At 42.1% G+C, this 22,937-nt stretch overlaps 2 long non-coding RNA genes across 2 annotated transcripts; one reads left to right on the top strand and one right to left on the bottom strand.

Moving 5' to 3' along the window:
- Positions 1–2,995: 2,995 nt before the first annotated feature.
- On the bottom strand, positions 2,996–22,069 carry LOC130544880 (uncharacterized). Its single transcript, XR_008961585.1, has 2 exons — positions 19,250–22,069; positions 2,996–9,465 (listed from the first exon to the last, which is right to left on the bottom strand). It is a non-coding gene; the product is annotated as an uncharacterized LOC130544880 (long non-coding RNA).
- On the top strand, positions 9,351–11,444 carry LOC130544881 (uncharacterized). Its single transcript, XR_008961586.1, has 2 exons — positions 9,351–9,568; positions 10,184–11,444. It is a non-coding gene; the product is annotated as an uncharacterized LOC130544881 (long non-coding RNA).
- Positions 22,070–22,937: the final 868 nt, after the last annotated feature.

Here is a 22,937-nt window from a genome sequence, read left to right as displayed (position 1 = left end):
TTAGTCAGTCAAGTGCTGGACTCTTGATTTCCGCTCAGGTCATGATCTCAGGGCGCTGAGATAGAGCCCACATCTGGCTCCCTGCTCAGTGTGGAGGCTGCTTGAGATTCTTTCCCCCTGCCCATCCCCTGATACTCCTCCCCCCCCACCGCCCACCCCGCTCACACTCAATAAATAAATAAATAAATAAATAAATAAATAAATAAATAACTCTTTTAAAAAAAAAAAGAAAGAAAGGCAATGTGGAATTAAAAGCATGTTCGGAAAGGCAGCTACTCCTGCAAAGTTACCTAAGCAGTGATGACCTTTTGAGGAACAATTTCAAATATACTGAAAATAGATCCATTTGATTGTTTTAAAAAAGCCTCCCTCGATTTACTCCTTGTTAACGCTAAACACTGTTTAAAATCAACATTTTCTAAAATAACTTCCTGGGGATGATTTTCATTGTTAGGCTCCTTTCGTTGGTATACAACCCATGAAACTTGTCCATTTGTGCAGGAAAAAACAAAAATAAGTGCGGCTTGATGCTTTCGTGAAGTATAGATGGCAGCATAATATTCACTACGAGGCTCAAGCCCCAGTTCTGATCAACCCCTATCGATTACCTTTCCAGACTATCTTCTAGGATAATAGAAATTATACTAGATGAAAACGTTTTATTCAAAAACACATTTACCTTTTCAGGGCAGAGAAGTGAACGCTCCTATGGGAAGGAAGGCAAGGATAAAGGCAGATAGTCATTAAACGTGCCCTCGAAGTTGCTGGGGGTTTTTAAAACTCGATCTGTAATTATAGGGCTACTAAAGATGTGAAGGATCTAGTTAAGGTTTCGTCAGCACTTTTACTGTAATACTTAGGGAGATTAGTCATTTTAGTGTTCCCTTCCTATGCCAAAAATGGAAGACAGCTGTTTGGGCTCCAAAAACTGTTTTTTAAAGGATAGTTCTGTTTATCATGTGTATTTTGCCACCCAGGGAAACATATCTTAAAGCTTTTGCATTTCAGCCCATCCTGTCAAAATGAGGTAAGTAGGAACGATGACTTTGGCTGTTATTCCCAGATAACGACAGGAAGCTTTCAGCACGCAGACAAGCCACAGAGGGATAGTAGGGAGTATGTGGTACACATGTATCCCAAATCCCATCTCCTGCAAAGAGGTATTCCTGATGGCACCAGTCAGTCCCGAAGTTCATTCCCTGAGCTGGAGAGCCCTGCGGAAGGATTGAGAGGCGGCTGTGTGCGGGCTTGGTGACCTCTGTGAAGACCAGCCTGTCACCCAAGGACAGAAAGCCAGGTTCTTCTGTAAGACTGTGCCTCTCAGTGAATCCGATCTAAATCCAGGAGTTGGGACTGGTCTGGACGTATTCATCTTCCCAAGTATAAACCTCGAGAATTTGTTTCCACTAGTACATTAAATATTTGCAATCTCACACACCAAGTTTGAAACTTAATTAAATTTTAAACAAAGCTCATGTTTATCATTTGTTCTTAATTCCAACTTGTCAAGTTTCTCCAAGAGAGGTAATATTTCTTTATCTCTCTTCTGTGAACGTGTGGAAGACTGCCATATACTTTATTCCAGAGGCATCCAGTTATTTTGTTCCTCAATTCAATCGGTAACTTAATGGGAAATCCAATGTGTGGCTTTACAGAAGGGGTTAAAAAAATCCATAAAATGATACTGACTCTTTTTTTTTTCCTTTTTAGCATATATTACTTTGGGATTTTGTTGTTGTCCTAAGGCCCTGACTTTTTTTTTTTTCTAGGCCCTGACTTTTAATAAGGTTATACTCTATAGTTAGTGAGGTAAGACCTAAAGATATAAAACAACTAAATGATGAACACACATCAGCATACTAAAGGACCTGCTGGCACAGACAGGGGTGTGCAGCTCAGGTCCCTCCTTCCAGAAAGGACTCACTGCCCAGCTGCAAGGACTGTGGCGAGCTGGTAGCCTCCAGGGTAGCTCCCTCAGCTTTCAAGCCAAGGTCATGCTCCCCTCTGGAGGCCTCCAGACAACTGAGCAGCCCAGTAGTACAGGGCCTGGCCATTTTCACCCAATGTGTAGCCCTCCAGCAGGCCATCTTTGCTCCCGGATGCTCCATGGGCCTGGCAGACACTTCGTCAGGTATGGCTCCCTGTGTCTGTTCCACCTCCCCTACTTTCCCTTTCACAGAGACCACTCCTCAATAAACTTTCACAATGCTAAATATGTCTCAGAGACATAACCTAACCTGCAACAATGTCGAAATGTTAACAGAAATTAAGAAGGGGTTGGGACCAGGACTGTGTTGGGGGGGGTGTTAGAAGGGATATTAAAGTTCCCCAAGGGAATTGTGATGATTCATGAACTTTGGGTTCCACTGCCTGAAAGATAACTGCGCTTGGAAAGCCAGGGAAGATCGGGAACCAGTGAAAGAGAGATCTGGGTGACCAATTCAGTGTAGGTCAAGGCAGAAGGGCACCCAGGAGTCGGCCCTTCCCCGCCCCTCTACTGAGAAGATCCTTGCAGAGATGCAGTGGGGGAACGTGCCTGTCTTGCATTCAGAACAATTCAACTTGAGTCCTAGCTCAGTGTTTGATGACCTGTGTGACAATGTGTGAAGGGTGGACCCCTTCACTTCCCTGGACCTCCCTTGTTCACTGCGGATGATGCTGATTCTCCCGGCCAAACCTCCAGAGCAGTTACGCAGGATCAAGAGAGACAGGGAAAGCATTCTGTTGGCTGAACGGCCCTAGGAAAACGTAAGGTATTATTACCATGTCACTTCTGAAAGGTTAGGAGGAAGCATGTATACTGGTGGCCCCAGGGCACCCGCACAGCCTCCTCCAGACACAGAGGGATGCCGAACTCATCCACCCTGGTGGGGCTGGCTCCCCGGCTTCCCAGCACCACCCAAGTCTCAGCGTATATTTGGCATATCTGAACTGAACTTATGCTGAAGATATATTTAGCACATCCCTACCTTTTCAAATGTATATCAGCTAATCATTTTATTGTTTTCTTCCTGGTATATTTATAATTTAATCTGGTGATCCTGGCACAAAAATATACTCAATAAATATTTGTTGACTTGAATCGAACTGATGCTTTCACCATTTTTCCTCTTGGTCTCTAAACGCTTTGTGACAGCTTTCACAAACTGATTTTTCATGATACTGTACCATCCTGTTCTTTATATCAGAGTGAATGATTTAGCCCCTAGCTGTTAAATAACATGTTAGCTACTCCCTTCACTAGGAGATAATGATGAATTCAATGTCAATGTGAAAATAAATGTTCACGGACTTTAGCTTATCTTTCGTGAATTTTATCCTGAAAAAGTTGCTTAAGATTCAAAGGTATTTCTTATGATGCATAGCCTTAAAAATACTTGTCTTCTAGACTTGGTGAATATTGCTATTTACTCTGGTTTGGCTTGGTTTTGCTTTTTCCTACTCAGAATCCCTTCCCCCAATTTCTTCTGATAATAACACTCCCACTTTGTTAGGGGAACCAGTCTCCCTACCTCCATTTAGCTTTGGCGGAACTGCCAATCCCAGTAACTATGGCCCCAGCCTCAGAGTGAGGCCACAGCCCAGATGGGCTACATCATGGTATTCATCCCCTTGGCCTGGGAGACTGACCCAGGAATATAGACACACCCCAACCTGGGCAAATTGAAGTAACTTATAGATGGATGCTAGAAGAGTGGAGATATCTTCTTCCTCTCTAGGGTCAAGGCCTGAGTTGGTGTAAACATAAGAGCTGTCTATTTGCAAACTCTTCCTTTTCCTCACCAAAGGGAGTTAATGCGATCAAATTAGACAAAAGAAGCAAAGCTGAGGGAGGGAGAAAGGAGAAGAGAGGTAAAAGAGAGAGAAGGAGAGGGAAAGAGAAGAAGAGGAAGAAGGAGGAGGAACAGAGAAGAAACGATTAAAGAGGGAAAGAGAAGAGGTTATATAGAAAGAGAGGGAGAGAAGCAGAGGGAGGGTTGAGAGAAGACAGAAGACAAAGAAAGTAACAGAGAGGAGAAAGGGGAGAAAAGAGGACAGGGGGTTGGAGAGAAATGGGTGGAAGAGGAGAGAGAGGGGAAAGAGAGGTAGAGATTTGTAAGGACAACAGTATAAATACACTATAGACAAAGTGAAATGTCTCTGCATTCTCATGTTGGCTTACTTGCTAAACTGCCAAAGAATTTTTGAGAAAGTACATTTTGTGATTGAGAAAATAAGACACTTTTCTAGACTAGAGAGTACAAATAATCATAGAGTAACTTTAGGATCATGACCTTGAAAACTTTTGAAACACTTTGTCAGACAATGCAACATTACTATTTTTCCACCTTATACAATTAGGTAATTAAGATTCCTTAGTCAGAAATTACATCTGTATTCCCTTCAGTGCCTTGGATATAACACTCAATAAATGTCTGTTAAATTAATGTGGGATGGATGGACAGAATGAACACACCGAAATTTAGAGGTTCTCAAATTGCATCCTCAAGTCTAAAGCTAAGACCCCATAGTAAAGTGAGAAGTAACATTGTCTGTGGCTTTCTCAGCCTCCTCTTTATGGATACTTTTATCCCTTTTTGGCACCTGCCCCACCTCCCAGTGCTTTTCCCACTTCCCATATAATAAAACCTGCCTTCAAAGGACAGTCCAACACTTCCCTATAAGAGTTATAAACGGCCAGTAGAACTTAATAGTCTGTTCTTCACGGGCCCTTCTAAGGGCATTTTAAAAGGAGACAAAGAAAGAAAAGCTTTAAAATTCACAAAAATAAATGTTTAGTTCTGGAATTTCTGGCCTACGTGAGCCGGTGCTAGAAGCATTTGGGATGATGGCACAGCAAGGCAGGGGTCTCCTGCGACTCCAGGGGTCACATGAGTGGTCTGGGTAACAGAGACACAGGGTCAGGGTTCAGACTCAGAATTCCTGAAATCCTGACCACTGGGCCTCAGAAAGAAACCCATCTGTTTGAGACTGATTTCATTTATGTTTTACATTTTTTCTTGTAGGAAAATACGTAATCATATTGGCCATGTTGTGCCCACTGAAATCAGAATATTTTCCAAGGCTTTCCATGTCCACCCTGAAAAGAACACATTTATTACTATTCCACAGCTCCAGAGTGTTTCTCAGAATCTACAAACAAAATATTTCCTATTAATAAATGAACACATACAGAGAGAAATGAAAAGGAGGGGGGGCAACTAAAAATGCTCATTAATGATCAATTTAAACCTTACTATAGAATGCTTTTGCTCTGTTTCTGCCTCGATTTACTGATGAAGAGAAGCATGGTTTTCTCGAAGAATTATCAGATACTTTCTGCATCAAAACCAATGTTCATCTTGCTTATCAACTGATGAACTATGAATGGCTGAGTAGAGTACTGCATTGACAAGGTTGGCAAAACCATGTCCAGTACAGTTGGAAAAAAGTACCACGACTGATTATCACCCACCATGGATGCAAAAAGAAAAAATGGTAGATCACATGCCTTCAATTGTATTGGCCACTGGACATTCATTCACTCTTCTCCAAGTAACTGAAACCAGATTTCCCCTGGATAAACAACCCATCCTTCCAAGCTAGCCCATATACTTCATGTAAGATCAGGTCTAAGCTAATCGGTGTTTCCTATTCTCTGGATCATAATTATAGGCTTATGAGTGGTTAAATGACCCAATCAGAGCCAACGAGACTTCAGCAGGGGATACCACAACAGTGACTTTTTTCCTGCAGGATTTCAGCTTGGAAAGTTTTTCTATTTCCTAGTAACTATCTTGCAATCATGCACGAAGGAAGGATGGAATCAACATGAGCAACTCTTTGGCCTTATCTTGGGCCCTATTTTAAGCCAGGCCTGAAGCCGTATTTTTGCTTTACTTAAGCTAGTTTGGGTTAAATGTTCTATTATTTGCAACAGAAGAATCCTAACTGACACAGCTATCAAGTCTATTTCTTCCCTCAGCTGCAACCTTTCACTAACAAGTTTTACAATTAGTTTACCACAAAGAAGACATCAAACAAAAACTGAGGGTAAAGATTTGTGAGTACAATTTCAGAGGTCTTTTTCGTAATTCTGGGGTCTCACGTGCCAGAGAACTTCCAAACACTCCATACCAAAGAAATATAAGCTTCAAGAAGATTCAGACTTTATCTCCAATCCATCCTACTGGACATCCTCACTTCACTCTGAGAAATAAGAAGTGACTGGACAGCATGAGAAGGAATTCCTAGAATATGAGGGTATTCTTCTGTCAAAGAACCTTGAAATAATCAATGAATATTTACTGAACACCTGCCACTCGGTAGGCCCTAGTCAAGGAACTGAATCTAAGAGATGAAGATAAAGTATAATCTCTGACATCAGGGACTCTGTGAGGTAGCACAGGACACTAACTGTTGTAGCCACCCGATCCGCATTCCAGCTATGCCTGATCCAGCCCTGTGAGGAGAAGTCGCGTGTCCAGATAATTAACTAAGGCTCCACACACGGAGAGACGGACAGCATGCACTAGAGGGTTTTTTTGGTTTTGTTTTTGTTTTTTTACTCATAATACCTCATTTGAGCACACGTGGTCCTCTGTAAGGGAAGAGCAATCTCTTTCTTGGATTAGCAGCACCAGGAATGTGCCTTGCAAAAGAACCATCTCCCTGGCCGGTTTAAGCTTTCTTCAGTCTCCCAACGCAGGGCCTGAACTCAAAACCCTGAGATCAAGATCTGAGCTGAGAGCAAGAGTCGGTTGCTTAACTGACTGAGCCACCCAGCTACTCCAATAAATATGGTTCTAATTGCAGCTCTCCAAGTGGAAAATGCCCTCCGTTGCCTCTGGGATCTTGCACACTCTGGCTGAAATCTTCTTTCGTTGCTTTCTATCTTTTCTACCGACTCCACATTCCTTCAGGTTCCTCCTATTTTCCTCCATTTTAGCTTGCACGTTTACTCGCTACAAATGTGTTATTTACCATTTCCCGATCATCACATCGCTATTTCATCGACCTTGTGATAAGCATATGACAAGAGCATTGAGCTATGAAGATAATGTTCCTTGAAACGAATTACCTGGTATTGCAATTTCTCCTACAACTGTGCTAACCATCGCTCTGGAGCGTATAAGAAACCACCTGAATTTGGATTACCTCTGTGTGTGTGTGTATGTGTGTGTGTGTGTGTGTGTGTGTGTGTGTGTGTGTGACATAAAACTTAGAAGCTGTAATTTCTAAATTCAACACCTCTCGTGGTGCAGTAAGTCCCACGTGCGCTTCCTCTTAAGGACCTGCCCACTATGGCCCCTGAGCCAGCTCTGGGCTGTGATCGTGCCCCTCACACCCCAGCTCTTACATCCGAGGTGGACTGATCTAGTCTCCTTCTCTAAGGAATTAGGAATCTCGGGGCGCCTGGGTGGCTCAGTCAGCTAAGCATCTGCCTTTGGCTCAGGTCATGATCCTGGGGTCCTGGGATGGAGTCCCACATTGGGCTCCTGCTCAGCGGGGCGCCTGCTTCTCTCTCTCCCTCTGCTGCCACTCTGCCTACTTGTGCTCTCTATCTCTCTGTCAAATAAATAAATAAAATCTTTGGAAAAAAAAAAAAAGAAAGAAAGAAAGAAAAGAATTAGGAATCCCCTGCTAATCTAGGGTCCCGAGAAATGAGTCCATGTGACATGATCTGTGAGTTCCGCAGTACCTCGCCCGCAGCTCACCAAGACACCCCTGTTCAATTCCTCCTTAGGCCCATGGGAATCCTCAGAATCATTTAAATTAATTCTCTTTTTAAAGCCACTATCTGTCACTTCTCATGAAAAGAACCTTTCTAACTCATGCAGCAGCAATGTTACTAAAAACTATCAGTACGATAGATTCCCTATTGGTTCAGACTTCTCAATGGCCACATTCTCTATTAGTAAAGGCACTTCATTCCGTGAGTTACAGAATGCCTTATTAGATAAAAGGGAAATAATTTGATTGCATCTTGTTGGAAGTCTAAACTTCAAGAAGACATCTTCTAAGAAAATTTTTCTCAACCATTTTTAAAAGCAACTACCTTATATCCTGAAGCCTCACTTCAATGCTCTCCTCAGAGCCCACGTTGTGGGATCTAATGCAACCCTAAAAGAAGACCGTGGCCTGAAAGTTCTGCAGAATCTCCCAAGTCAGTGGAGCAATCCTTCCTATATCCTCCCTAACGTATAATCTGGTCCTAAGTGAAAAGACTACGGTGTAGTTCATCAGTGTCTTCCAGCAATGACCAGGCATATTTTGAGTAATGACCCTTTTCTCAGAATCCTTTCTATATTGAAACCATTAAAGCAAACTTGATTTTATAATTTAAAGCTGGCATTGAAAAGCACAGTGATCAGCCAATAAGAAATATCTGTAAATTCTGAAGGAGTAATGAGTCTCTATTAAGTTATAATTCTACTGTATCATTGCTATTTGTATTTTACGCTGTTTATGCTAAATGATTCTTTAAAGTGTCCTTAAAGCTGACCTTTTTGCATCATACACAAAAGCTATAATTAGTTGGAGAAGAGAAATTCAAATTCCAGATGTTTGAGTATTTTATTTTAAAAACAAATACCCACCCCCCACACACATACAATCTTCTCTCTATTTCTCTTTACTGAGTATGCAAGTAAGAAGAGGTTAAGTTTTATCAGATGGTTTCTGCGATAATTTAGGTTTGGGTTCACAAATGCTTCAGACTCTTAGAAAATTATCAAATTATAGTGGGCAGCAGAAGATAAGGAAATTAACTTTAAACTCAAAGGTTTTGCCTGTTAGCAGTGGTGCCCAACGTATCGGTGACACTGTTCTGCACACAGCGAAGGATGCAAGGAACATCTTTACCACCAGTGCCCAGCACTTGTCCAGCCTCTACCGAGCCCACCTGGAGGCAGCCCCCATGACTTCTAGAGCAAATGAACTCTCACCCGTACTCTGTAGGATTAGCAGGAGAATCTACAAGTGGCCAAAGTTCATCAAAATCTTGGTAGATAAAAATGGATCCCTTTCTGGGTTCGCTGTCGGAGGACCATGGAAAGGAAATTTGCCATAGACTTCCCCAAAATGAGGCTGCTCTTTCCACTAGGAGAGATCTTTAATGCCCCAAACTTTTGAAACATTAACTATTTGCTTCAGTTTTGGGAAATCGGTGTTACCAAAAAGTCCCAGCAAATCTGAGTCTCCTTGAGAGAACAGTGGTCCTGGCTGAACACCATGATTTACATTCCGTCTTCAAAGTGAGATACTGCAAGAATGCCAAAAATTCAACAGAGCCTTCTCAAGTGACAATCTTGTCCTTGAGGGAGCGCTGGGGTTTTGAGTTGTGGAATTTTCCAGTCATTTATCCTTTCATTTTCCAACTTCTTTGCCTTCAAGTGTCCTCTGGCCCCTCTCAGCCACAGCTGTACAAATCACAGGACTTTCATTGGCATGAGACATATATATTATTCATCCATCCAGTTTCATCTGAAGGAAATCCAATAAAGACACAATTTTACTTTCCAATGAAATATTCAAAGCTGCTTTTTCCCCACGAGAAACTGGGCAGAAAACTCCATCCATGATCTATGTAAGTACAAAACTTTTTGCCTATCAGAGCATGTGTGAATTTGCTTTTATTAAAATATATGCCTGCTTTCCTCCTGTTGTGCTTCATAGTACTTTGTGTATAAATATGTAGCAAATTCAATGTTTTGACTAATACGTGAAGCCTTCTGTAGCATAATAATACCAAGAACACCCTGTGCTTTTTCTGGCAAATATTGACTTAAAAGGACACCTTGTTTACATTTGTGCTCCATCCTTGATAGAATGCGTGTACATATTGCCGGATTTGTTTTCCTCGAACTGTAAGTACAGTGGAACAGAAAATTCAAGTGGTGATTATACATCAAGTAATTCCCTTTGCTTCTGGGTTGTTGACTGAACTAGAACCCAGGTTAAGGTCATCATGACCCTCACTTAATAGGCCCTTCTGTTGTTGGAGGAAGTTGCCTGTGCCAAATTCAACACACACATACACCTTCCTACTTGACAGAAGCCAGTTCTGAGTCACAAAAATCCCATATGAAAGGAAGGAAGAAAATGAGGTTAACACTGGCATGGAGGTGTTTATCAGCCTTGCGCATTTGCCACAATCATGGGTTAATGACATGCTGTAAGGATAGACCTTTCTCTCCTCCAGGAGACAGTTCACCACCCCGCTCTATGAAAGGGCTGTGCAGGACACTTACAGAGAAGCAGGGAGAAACGTCCACCTGTCCCCCAAGCTCCATGTCCTCACATTCAACCCAGTTCTCCATGACTGAAGAATTACATCCTCCAATAATAACAATCAGCCCCTGAGCAAAAAACGCTGAGCGAAAACACAGAGCAAAAAGGACGCAAGATCCATGCTCTCTGTCGGAAGATAAAAGTCACATTATAAAAGAGACAGTCACGTCTTTATAAGAAAACAGAACTTTCTCAACATCTCACGGCCATCTCATTAACCAATGCTCTCTCATCATGAGTGATCATGGTTATTTAGAGTCAGAAGCAAAATATGGAGAGATCTGTCTGTAGGCAAGTAGAGACAAGGCATAATAAAGGAAGAGCTAGGTGTGTGAGGAAAATGATGAAGTGGACATACTTCCGTGCTTAATTCATAAGGAAGAGAATGTATCAACTCGAGCAGGGATTTAACCCCTTCTGGTCGGAACATCAAATACCCATGTAAACAATTATTTCTATTTCTTTCAGCATCCATCTACTCTATATGGTTTGAACTTGACTTGGGTCTTATTTCAAGCCTTGATAAAGGCATCTCATAAAACCTGAACATGTAAAAAGGGATAAATTTCAACATCTATAATTGTTTTTAAAAACTCATTGATTCCGAGTCAAGCAAGTTGTAATTTGTGATGATTCAGTTCTGAGCTGCACCAGGGTGTACCACTGAACTCACAGCGGGGCACCTCAAATGACAGATGGAGAGAATTTCTGGGACCTCATAGACTTCAGTGGGTAGCAAGGAGGATGGCCCTGCAGTAGCTGATGCTGAAGAAGACCTTAATGTCAAGTGATACAGTGCGCCCAGAACACACTCCAACAGCATCACGTAAGCGGTGAGCCTTCTCTCTTCTACAAAGGCTTGTACACCAGCCTGGATGTTTATTGGTGATGTCACCTTTCTACTTCCCCATTTCAGGTTGTCCTCCTATTCAATTCCACCTAATTTTGTTTGTATAAACTTGTTGGGGCAAGGGAAAGAACTGTGAGATTTTAGACTTTCTATTCCTTTGTAAAGGATTTTCTATTACCTCTGAGAAAAGGGTTCAAAAATGAATATTTTAAGAAATAAGTGGGAGGGAGGAGAGTAGGAGTGGCTATTTCCTTTCCCTGTTTTTCCCAAGTTAAAATGTTTTGAAGCGTTAGCACACCTGATGTTTATATATAAATAAAAATGATAATGATATGTGGCTTTTGTTTATCCCTGGAATGAGGCGAAGGTGGAGCAGGAAAGGGTAGACTAGGGTAAGACAGGACAGCCTAGGTCCATGGAGCTTAAGGGAGGACATAAAGGGGGTGGCGGGCTGCTAACAGAAGCAGCATAAACCCTCAAGGCCAACTGGTTCAACCCATTTGTCTTAGAGTGCAGAAACTGAGGTTCAAAGAGGGGAGCATCTTTGCCTAAAGACAAAGAATTGAACAGCAAGGGTTATTATACAAAAATTGTGAACATTTTGGGGGCACCTGCCTGGCTCAGTCAGAAAAGCACGCAACTCTCGATCTCAGGGTCATGAGTTTAAGCACCATGTGAGATGTAGAGCTTACTTTAAAAAAAAAAAAAAAGATTTAAAAAAATTGTGAACATTTTTAATAAGAAAAATAAAAATCTGAATTTTACATATTGGCCATTTGCTAGCTGTGTCGTCTGGAGCAAGTCACTTAACCTCTCTGTGCCTCAGTTTCATCATCTGTAAAATTGAGATGATATCGGTGCCTACTTCTTAGGCTTACTGGGAAAAATCAAATCAGTTACTACTTGTAAACTACCTAGAACAGAACCTGGAAACAATAAGTATTTGATCAATGTCAACTCTTTTTGTTTTATTATTATTATTATTATTATTATTATTATTACCACTATTATTGATAATTCAGTCAGGCCTTTCTCAAGTAAATGAAGTTTTTTGTTAACGAACTGGAAAACTCAATCCACTGTGGACTGGCACATCACAGTGGCACCATTGTCAACGTTTTCGGATACATTGGGGTGGAGCCTAGCTCTGGCTTAGATCCAAACACAGATGGGGGGCAGGGAGAGTCTCATCTCCATGACTAACAGCCACTCATATTTAAAAACACTTAGATAGCAACTTCCGTGTAGCATTAAAAACAAAACAAAACAAAACAAAAAAACCCATCCAGGACTGGAATTGAAAACCCAGGCTGTCTTGAATCCCAGTTTTGATTTTTAGAAGCCTTGACCAAGCTACTTCCTCCTACTTGGTGGTTTCCATATCTGGTGTTAATAACGATCTTCACCTGAATTGTTATAAAGATTAAATGTTTTGAAAAAGCGCTTTATGACCTATAAATTTTACAGAGAACCATATATCCTTAAAAGCACAATGTATTATAAAATGTCTCTCTTATTTTGAAATCATAGGAAAAAATCTTTCTTACTTTCTTTCAAGGATTTAGCATTGGCCATGAAAATAGAATATGTCATGAGAATATGCATGGAAAATATATTCAAAAGAGAAAACACTAAGCTGGCAAGCTTGAAGGTTTGGGTTTTAACCCCAGCTTTCCCATGGACACATCCTATGGCTCCAGGCAAGTCATTTAGACTTGCTGGCACCCCACTTCCTTTCCTGTAAAATAGAGGGTGAATTAGATGATCTCTATCCCTCTAATTCCATAATTCTGAATGTCATATATATGTTCTCACGAATCCATGAGTCACTAAAACCTGGTAGATTTCAAAAAATTACTTAATAAACAAAATGTCTCAAAAGCAATTCAAGAGATCTTGGAACTGACTCTCAAAACATTGCATAATCATGTTTAGGCAAAGACTTCAAACCCAAGAAGAACATCTTGAAATTGGTCCTCTCTTCACCACCACTGCAATTTACAGAAGACAGGCTGTCAGTTCACGTGTCCACACGCGTTCTGCCCTGAGGGCTCAGAGCATTTGAATGTCTCATTAATTTGGGGGGGCATGGTATTGCCTCCTTCAAAAGGAAATGAAAGCCTAAGCGCATGTTTTATTTCTATAACATTCTCAGCATCTCAAAATGCTTCGATAACTGCTTTAGCTTCTTTTTTTTCCCCCCCCACATTTCTGACTTGATCAATGGAACAACTTCATGAAGTAGGAGGGGCCCAGGAATTACTGTGGTCGTTTTACAAATGAAATCCTGGGACCAAAGAAATAAAATGATTTGCTTCCCACTAAGAGTTGACGGTCCTCACTCTTGGATCTCCTGACTCACAAATGAACCCCAACTCAGTCTAGGAGTGACCCACTGGCAGTTACACACCTGCCTGTAGTCCACCAGCCCCTCCGATGCCTGGCTCCGCCCCCTCCAAAACCAAAATGTTTTCCTCTCATTTACTGCCCCAACTCCTGTCTGGGACCCCCTATGGAACTGAAGTGATTCTCTGAATGCTTTAGCCCTTTTACAGGATTTCCATGGAAAAATAAAATTCTCAGATAGAAACAATGGACTTACTGATGAGTGAATTAGACCCTGCTTCCCATGCCTTGTGGTTTCTCCCCATAAATGTTTTTCCAGTAATTCAGTGGCTGCTTTGGGAGAGCTGTCCAGAACACTTTCATCAGGGCTATTTTTTCATCCTACAATTTTGGCCATCTCTCAGTTTATTTTTCAAAAGGGGAAGGGGGTGGATCATGTCCTAGAGAGAAAGATCCTACAAGGTCCTAAACATCTGAAGTCCATGGGATAATTAAGAGGATTTGAGAATTATACTCCTCTCCGTTAACTGACTGAGGGATGGATCATATCAAATCACAAATACAGGGTTCTAAAAACAAAGTGTAATTTTATGTAACTCACTTCTCAGCCCCTGTGGTAGAAATAAGGCTCTGATATGTTTGATGTGCTTGCCCTGGGCTTGGCTGGCAACTGGAGTCCAGCAGAGCCAGCGGGTTGGGAACAAAAAATCACACAGAGATTAGCTCCACAAGAAACATGCCCGTGTTTGCATAATATTCATGTTTCCACCTTCATAATGCCTTCATTTTATTTATTCCCAAACTGAGTGGCAGAGACAGCTACTGGTTGTGGTACATATGGTTACATTGTTTCCTTTGATGGTTCTATGGGAGAAGCATTATTGCTTTTCCTCTGGCTCTTGAAGCAAAATCAACACAGCTCTAAATCTTTGACTCGTTTTTCATTTATGATGGAAGATACTGGCAGCCATACACACCATTTCGCCTAAGTCGGGCCCACAAGTATTGAGAAATGACTCTGGGCGAGGCATCATGTTAGGTGCTTCGGGAGACAGTTTAAATCTTAGCAAGACACAGCCCCATTTCCCAAAAAGATATTTCGAAGTTTCCAAAAGGGGATGGTTCTTAAATCAAAGGGCTAAGAAATGGTTTCATGAAGTAGTGGCATTGGAAATGAGTCCTGAAGGCTGGGGAGATCTTTAATAAATGGATAAAATAATAACAAATACATATATAATGCACAACTTTAAATGGCACCATTACACGTACATGCCACTGCTTAAGACAAAAAGAAGGAGTCCTGCCAGGAAGAAAGCACGCCATTGTGCCAAGGCAAGGATGGGGAAGCAGCAAACATTTGTAGGAATTAGCGAATCTGTTTTCATGTGCACAAGAAAACTTTAGTGAACATCTACTATGTCCCAGGTGTGAAGTACAAGTGAAACAGAGATTCTGAGGCATGGATGTCTGTCTTCAAGTGTCACACAGCTTGGAGGAGAGGCTGACATCCTTGGCTCAGAAGTCCTGCGCCAAGAGGTAGTAGGAGTTGAAGATGGCAGGCTACACCAGAACCGTGTCAAGAGGGTCCTTAAAATGAAGCTAAGGGTCAGTACGTAATTCTGTGACAACGGGATTATTAAAGATTTGGGGCTGAGGTGTGATAATGCTGACTCAAATACACGATTCCCTTAGAGCAAATGCAATGGGTTCATTCAGAGCAAGAAGTGAGGAAGAAAGACAGGTTCGGAGGCAACAGCAAAGCTCTACCAGGCTCCAGGTAACAGAGCTATGAATACAGGAGCACAGCAAAGGATTAAAGAGAATGAAAAGAAGAGGGACTCAATGAAAATAGACACTGTAGGACATCAACTTGCTCGAAAAGAAAACGTTTGGTCTGGGCCATGCTGAGTTCGGGATGCTGGCAGGATATGGGGGGAGGCGTTCAGGCAGCAGTTAGACGTTCAATGTGGGGTACTCAGGTGCTGGCAAATAGGATATATTTTGGTTTAAAAAAAAAAAGGCACATTTTGGTGCTCTCCACAAGGGAGGGGCTGTTAAGGCCACGGAACTGAACGAGAGAGCTGAGGTAGCAAGGGTAGGTGTAGAAGGAGGAAGATGAACACGTTCCTGGAGGCTATTTACGGTTATAGGGTAGAAGCAGAAAGAAAAGCCCATGAAGAAGACAGGAGAAATGAGAAAAAAGTGGAGGGTCAGGAGAGTGCAGTACCGGGGAACCCAGAGAAGGGGAATGTTTAAAGGAGGAGGTGTCAACAGTCGATGCCAAGGAGAAGCCAGAAGGTGCAGACTGAGATGAGATGAGCCCCTGGATCTAGTGCTTAAGATGCTACCAGCTGTGTTTGAAAGAGGAGTTTTAGTCTGGCCAAGAACAGAAAAGTCAGCACTCCAGACAGGAAAGGGTGAGCGGTGGACAGCAAGGAAGTAGACTTTAGGAAGTTTGATGGAGGGATATAAAATGAAGACGAAAATGAAGATGGAAGGACTGATGGGGGAGGGGACGAGGGACTGAGATTTGCAGAGAGGGTTAGCGGGCAAGGAGGTGGGCACATATACCTCCAAAGAAAGCATGGGCTGGGGTGAGAATACGAGGGCTCTCCCCTAGACCGTCTAGCCCACACCGATGGGCACAATCACCACCTTTCCTTTGGGCGACTCCCAAAATACCTCCTGGCCTCACCTCTTCCTGAGCTCTTGATCTCTACATAAAATGAACTACTAGACAAGTCCACCTGAGGGTCTGAAAGGCACCTCATATTCAACCTGCCCACATCAAATTCATGAACTTTTCCTCCAAAAAAGGTCATCACCCATTGTTCCCTTCTCAAAAACAGTATCATTATCTACCAAATCAGAAAGTTAGCACTTACCTCAGCACTTCCACTGCTCTCAAACCCCCACACTCCGAAGTTTTAATTCATCTCCCGAAGTCTGCCTTTGTCCCCTTCGAAGATCCACCCAAATCTAGATGGACCTTTTCCAAACTCAAGTCTGATCATGTCCACCTCAGGGGGCTTCCTCTTGGGCAGGGCCAGAGTCTGAGGTGAATGTCCACACCCTGCACCCCTTCCAGCCTCACTTCCCACCCTCCCTTTACCCACATACCCAGCCCCCCTGCCCTCCCTTCACTTCCTCTTCCTTCCTATTTTCTTTCACTTCTGTGCTCCATACATGCTGTTCCTTCTGCCCCATACCCCCTTCCCACCATTGTTGTCACCTGGTTAACTTCTATTTTGGGCAGAATGGGAGATAATCTAACAGAGTGATTAGGACCAGCTCTGCCATCACACTGAGTTCCACACGCACTCCTCTGCTTACCCGCAGGGGTTATCCTCGACCAGGTGCTTCCTGCCTCCACAGTGAACTTTCTCACCTGTAAGTGAGGGAGTCCATATCTCACACAAAATTCATACAAAGCCCTGAAATATGGGCCCGGCACATAGTAACCACTTAACAAGTGTCAGCTATTTTTTATTCTTCTTTTTTCCCACCTTGGGTCAATCATCACTTCCAGAAGAAGCCTTCCCCGACCAGGTCACCACCCTCTGTCTGCACTCTGAGCCTCCTTCTACCCATCACAGATTTCTGCATTTATTGGGGAGCCTGGGTGGCTCAGTTGGTTAAGCGGCTGACTCTTGACTTGGGCTCAGGTCTTGATCTCAGGGTCTTGAGATCAAGTCCCACATCAGGCTCTGCACTCAGCGGGGAGTGTGCTTGAGATTCTCTATTTCCCTCTCCCTATGCCCCTTCCCCCGCTCACACTCTCACTCTCTAAAATAAATAAGTAAATCTTTTAAAAATTTTGCACTTATTACAAGATTTTTAGATTATGTCTGTCTTCTATACCAGGTTAAAGGCCCCTTGAGAACAGGACTTTGCCTCCTTTGCTCACGCACATAGCCCAGTCCCCCTGGTACAGTGCCTGCACAGAGTAGACGCTCAACCAATATTTGTCCAATGAATGAATGAATGAATCAGCGAGCATACAGGTGCAGCCCAGCTATGGCTAGACTATGCAAGGGTCAGCATAGCCAGCTTGTCTTCTATGGAACAACCCAGTATTTTGCCATTTAGCCATTTCATCCCTGTTTTTGCCAGGGGCCAGATTAGCAGTGTGTCATCCTTCTATGAATATCAGCAAATTATTATTAGCAATATGTATTTTTTTAGATATCAGATGAGTTTGGGATAAAATTCATATTTTTGCAGCCCCATTGACCCAGGACATTTGATCATCCATGCTTGAGGCTGATGAAGATGATGACGACAATGACGATAATCTTGTAATAATTAACAAGGTTTATGAATATTAGCACATTTAGTCCCAGAACACATTGGGCTTGTCAGTGGCAAGTACAGAACAGAAGCTCTTGAAGGTCATATCACACGCCAAATGAGAACCACTGAGAGAGAGCCAACCTCCTCACTCCCTTTAGTCCATCTTAATTTTCTGTGTTGTAGATACACACACAGATGTCCCCCCAGATGTGACATTCTCCTGTCTTCTGACCATGAAGTGTGAGGTTAGGGCTCACGAGGCAGGCCACATGGTTCTGCATCCTCCCCTCCCACCATGTCACCTTTCCTCCAGGTCTCTTCAAAGGAGGACCACTAGGTTGGCTCACACGTTGTTCTAGGGAATAGTTTCTGAATAATTCTCTTGGTATCTGCTAATGGACGAATACTAACTCCCTGGGAAACTCCTACACAACCCTGGACAAATATGAGAAAAGCAGATGAAAGACCCCTGTAACTCCCAATAGATTGCCTTTCCTGCAACATGCAAACCCTTGAATGCCTCCCTTTGCTTCTACTAAGAAATTGTTCTCTCCCCTGGCAGAACAGCTGGGGGGCTTCGGAACGAGGGAATGAACAACAGATTCCGTAGTGTCACTAGAATGTATACTATTATCAATGGCCTTTCTTTTATTAAATCCCTAGGAAAGGTGGCAAACCACGAGGCCCTAGGTGCATTCCCTTCCATGAAACTAAGCAGTAGTTTCACTGCCTTGAGGGTAAATTCTAAGAGCACTGTGTTCTTTATAGAACAAGAGAGGAGAATCAAAGTCTTCATAGCATTCACGGATTGTGATATGTCCCTCGGTCTCCTAGAGTTGTTTATCCAAGGAGCTCCGTTTGGCTCCTACCAGGCTGTTGTCTTAGTTGAAACAGTAAAAGTACAATTAACCACAATATGGTAATGTGGAAAATAGCAGTGAAAACCCTTCGATTCCAGAACTTAGTGAACCTTTTTGGAGAAATCCATTATTGCCTTGCAATTCTATTATGAAAGCACATTAGAGTTTCAAAATGCAAAGTGGCTGGGGAAAAAAGGCTTATGTAACATTAGAAGCAAAAACTGATTGGAAAGTCCTGTCTATGCTAAGATTGTAACTATATGAAAATGAGATAACATATTGAGAGTAACTGGAAGGAAACATTAAAACAGCTGGTTTTTAGAATGGCGAGATTACAGATATTTTTTTCCTCTCCTTTTTGCTTGCTTGATTTCTGTTATTGTCATAATAGCATTGTTTGTACAATGCAAGGTTCTCAGCTAAACATAAATTTTGCTTAAAATATTGTAGAAAATCATAATTCACTTGTAGCAGAGACATTGAAAATTACAGTCTACCTTAAAATTGAATATGGAAAACATGAAGCTATTCTACCGTATCTTTAAAAACTACTCCTTATTTTGCAAAATAAGACAGAGAACAATTTCTAGCATTATTCTTAAAATTGGCAGAAATGAATTTCATTTACCTCCTTTGGCATCACTGGTGACAACTTCAAAAACTTTATTTTCTTCAATGAGAAATGATAGAACAAAATAATTCTTTATTAAATCTTCTTTCTATTATCTAGCAGACCAGAAAACCTCTGGAGGGACACCCGCTGGCTCTGCCGGTAGAGCATATGACTCTTGATCTCTGGGTCCAGGTTCAAGCCCCACAGTGGACATAGAGATAACTTAAAAAAAAAAAATTTTAAGAAAGCCACTCTGGAAAAACTATCATATATTTGAGGAATCCTTAGTAGGCCTGGTTCAGAAAATACTTCAGAATATATTTGCCTCGTGACAACAAATGCTTAAAGACAGAATGTTGGCTGGGTCCTGACCACTAGATCTGAATCACTGAATTACAGGGTACAGATTCAACCCCAAAACTAACCATACAGTTCCTCCATTTCTTAGCCTTCTGGTTATTCAGTGTTTCACCCCACAGGGAGCTGTTGCTTGTAAACAACACTGAATATAGGGTTAGGATAAATATCACACCAAATGGGTGTTTCCTTCTGTCCAGCAATTTCCATTTACTTTTTAATGAAATGATGCCTACCCATAAGTAGGGACTGCCTTTTCCCTCTGGCATGCTATTAAGAGGTTAAGGTAGTCCGGGGCTAGTTTGGACTTTATGTGCCTTAGAGCTCAGGCCTCTCCTTCTGTCCCTTTCATGCAACTGAATCCAACAAAAATGTATCCAGCTGAGTGATTTCCCAGAGCTTTGGGTCAACGAGCTCTACCAGGAGGCTATGGAAACATCTCATTGGCCCTTGAATGCAGCGTCTCACACCCATTAATGGTTAGCACGGCTCATGCTGGACTTCTAAACAGTTCCATCAGGAATCGGCTCGACTGCGTGTTCCTAACCTTCTTCACATGACTGGTTCTATGGGGTAAGAGTTATCAGCTGCAAAAACAAATAAGCCCAGGGCTACAATAACAAGCAATCTGCTGAGCAGAAGTGAGCAGCCCGATACTGCTAAACTGATTGCCACACTAAAGAGAATGAACTCGATCCTGGGGGCAATGGGGGCCACAGAATGATTTTTGAGGAGAACAGTGATGACGGAACCTGGGTTTAGGATAAGAACTAAACCGAGAAGCTGGATGAATCTAAACTGGAGAGGGTAGAGACTGGCCAGAACCAGGGAATTAAAAGGAAGCTATGGGAATGGCTGGATTGGCTTGAATCCATACAGCGACACAGGCATGGAGATCAAGTAGATAAGAGTTTAAATGGATAAAGTGAAGCAACAGATATGAGGCATGGTAATGAAGGAGGGCAGGGTGTAAAGACAGAGTTAAAAAGAGTCAACGTTTCCAGAAACTTTTAAATGAAAATTTCACGCATATGTTTACATCTTTGGTCTGTTCTCCCTCTTTCAACTAGAATGTCAGTTTCTTGGCAACGTGTCTCATTCCCCACTATATCCCCAGTGCATGGCACTTAGTAGGAACTCCATAAATAATTGTGGAATGAATGAATCTCAATGTGTGTGGAAATATGTGGATCCTTAAATATAAAGCATGCAGTTCCAGTAAAATGGAACACTCTGACTCGGAAACGTAATTCCATGCTGTAGAGCTACGCTAACCTGGATGTTTCACTGAGGTAAGCCAATTAACCTCTCTGGCCCCCATTGTCCTTCTCACTATAACAGAGCCAACAATTGCCACTCTGTTGCTGAAGACGGAAACAGCAAAGAATAAGCAAGATGAAATCTGATGAGTGCCTGGAGTTTTATAAGAGGAAGACACTCTACTTAACTGTTCAGCCCACCATAAAGATGACAGACATAGGCCAAAACGGCATAATGAAAATCTCCCAAGTCACATCAACTCACTGGGCTACAAATCCCCAAATAGCCCTGAAACAATAGTCTATCCGAATTTCCACCAAGCTGCGGTGTTAATGTAAACCCCAGGATGACAACGCACTGTGGTAGTTCCTGAAATATGAAAAACAAGGCCACTCCCCAGATGGATTAATGATCACAAAGAGAATGCAGATGCCCTTGGCCAGAGCAGGTCCACACTTCAGACCCCAGCTCCGGGCTTCTCTCTCTTTCCATGGATACCACCAATCAGTGCCCCTCCAAGACACAGGAGCCCACGGCTGGAGCATTCAGTCAGCACCCCTAGAAAGCTTACTTTCAGATCTTTTTGAGATATATCCAAACAAACTGAAGAAAATAACTTAGTCTTAAGCTTTTTTTTTTAGGCCCCACAAATGGAAGCCAGCTTTATAAGTCTAGGATAATGGCTCAAGTCGGGACAACTCTGACTTCAGCAAAGTCACCGTGAACCACCCTATGCTCTGTAGCGTCTTCACTGCCCTTATCACTACGAGAAATTACCTTGTTCTTTTATTCATTTGTTTTTTTCTTGTCACCCACACTCCAGAACTGTGTTGTCCTATACCATAGCCACTACCTATATGTGGATTTGTAAATTTAAAACTTTTTAATTATACAAGATTTTAAAATTCAACTCCTTGGTCACACTAGACATATTTCACGGGGTTAAGAACCACATGTAGCTAGTGGCTAACATATTAGACAGCAAAGGTCTAGAACATTTCCATCACTGTGGAAAATTCTGATGGACAGCTCAGCTCTGGAAAAAAAGTTTCATGTAGAACCTAGAATATTTTTCAAACCCAGGCCATATTTCAATCATGAATTGAGATGTTCAGTAGATTATAACCAGTATAAGTGTTAGTGAAATAGAAAATAACAAAACATACCATATTAAACATAGAGTAAGAATTCCTTAGGAAAATTTGTTTATATGTATGTATGTCCTAGGTGGCATTATAAATTGTATTTCTTATTGTATGTCACAGTTTAAAAAAAAAAAGCTTATACATAGCACCTGTAATATAGTATAGGTTCAAAATGTTAGTTGAATCAACCAATTAATGAAATGTTTTATAGAGTTTATAAGATTTAATTTATTCCCAACTTTACCCCTGTGAGGTAGGAATTATTATGCTTATTTTAAAGAAGAGAACACTAAGGTTATGGGAGTTAAGTGGTCCATCCAGATGACACAACTTAAAAGGGTTGGAATTAAGAGTCAAATCTGAGTCTGGTAGACTCTAGACACTAGGATCGTTAAGTATGGATGCATTGTTCTCAAAGTGCTGGATGTGGCTGGCTCTCCTAAGATGGGACAAGATGAGGAACTCAGAAAGAACCGAGGGAAAATCTGGCACCGGGAAATGGGCAAAGGAGAAAGAGTCTCAAAGACAGCGGAGCAGCCAGGGAGAGCCTGGAGAAGGAAGAGGAGAGGTCAGGAAGGAGGGAGTGGTCAATGACAGAGTGGCCCAAACTTAAGTGGGTAAGACAGGAAATTTCAGCAAATTCAGCATTGAGGAGGTCGTCAAAGATTTTGGCAAGAGTCATTTCAGTGAAGCAATAGTTTCAGAACCTACCACTGCAGGCTGAAGGGCAAATAGCAGGTGACTGTAGAAAACTTTCAGAAACTTCAGCTGTGAGTGGGAGGAGGTAAGGTACAGTCAAAGCGGAGTTTCTGCTTATTTATTTACTTTCAAAATAGGACCTTCTGAGCACAATTCCATATGGATGTGAACAGAGAGGCCGATATAAAGAGGGGGTGGTAAAAGGAACAGAGTTCCTGAGCAGATGGGAGGTGATGGATTCC

This window comes from Ursus arctos, unplaced genomic scaffold (assembly GCF_023065955.2).
Source record: "Ursus arctos isolate Adak ecotype North America unplaced genomic scaffold, UrsArc2.0 scaffold_26, whole genome shotgun sequence".
Taxonomy (NCBI): Eukaryota; Metazoa; Chordata; class Mammalia; order Carnivora; family Ursidae; genus Ursus; species Ursus arctos.
The sequence above is the reverse complement of the archived record's forward strand: the minus strand, read 5'-3'. Positions and strand labels throughout refer to the sequence as shown.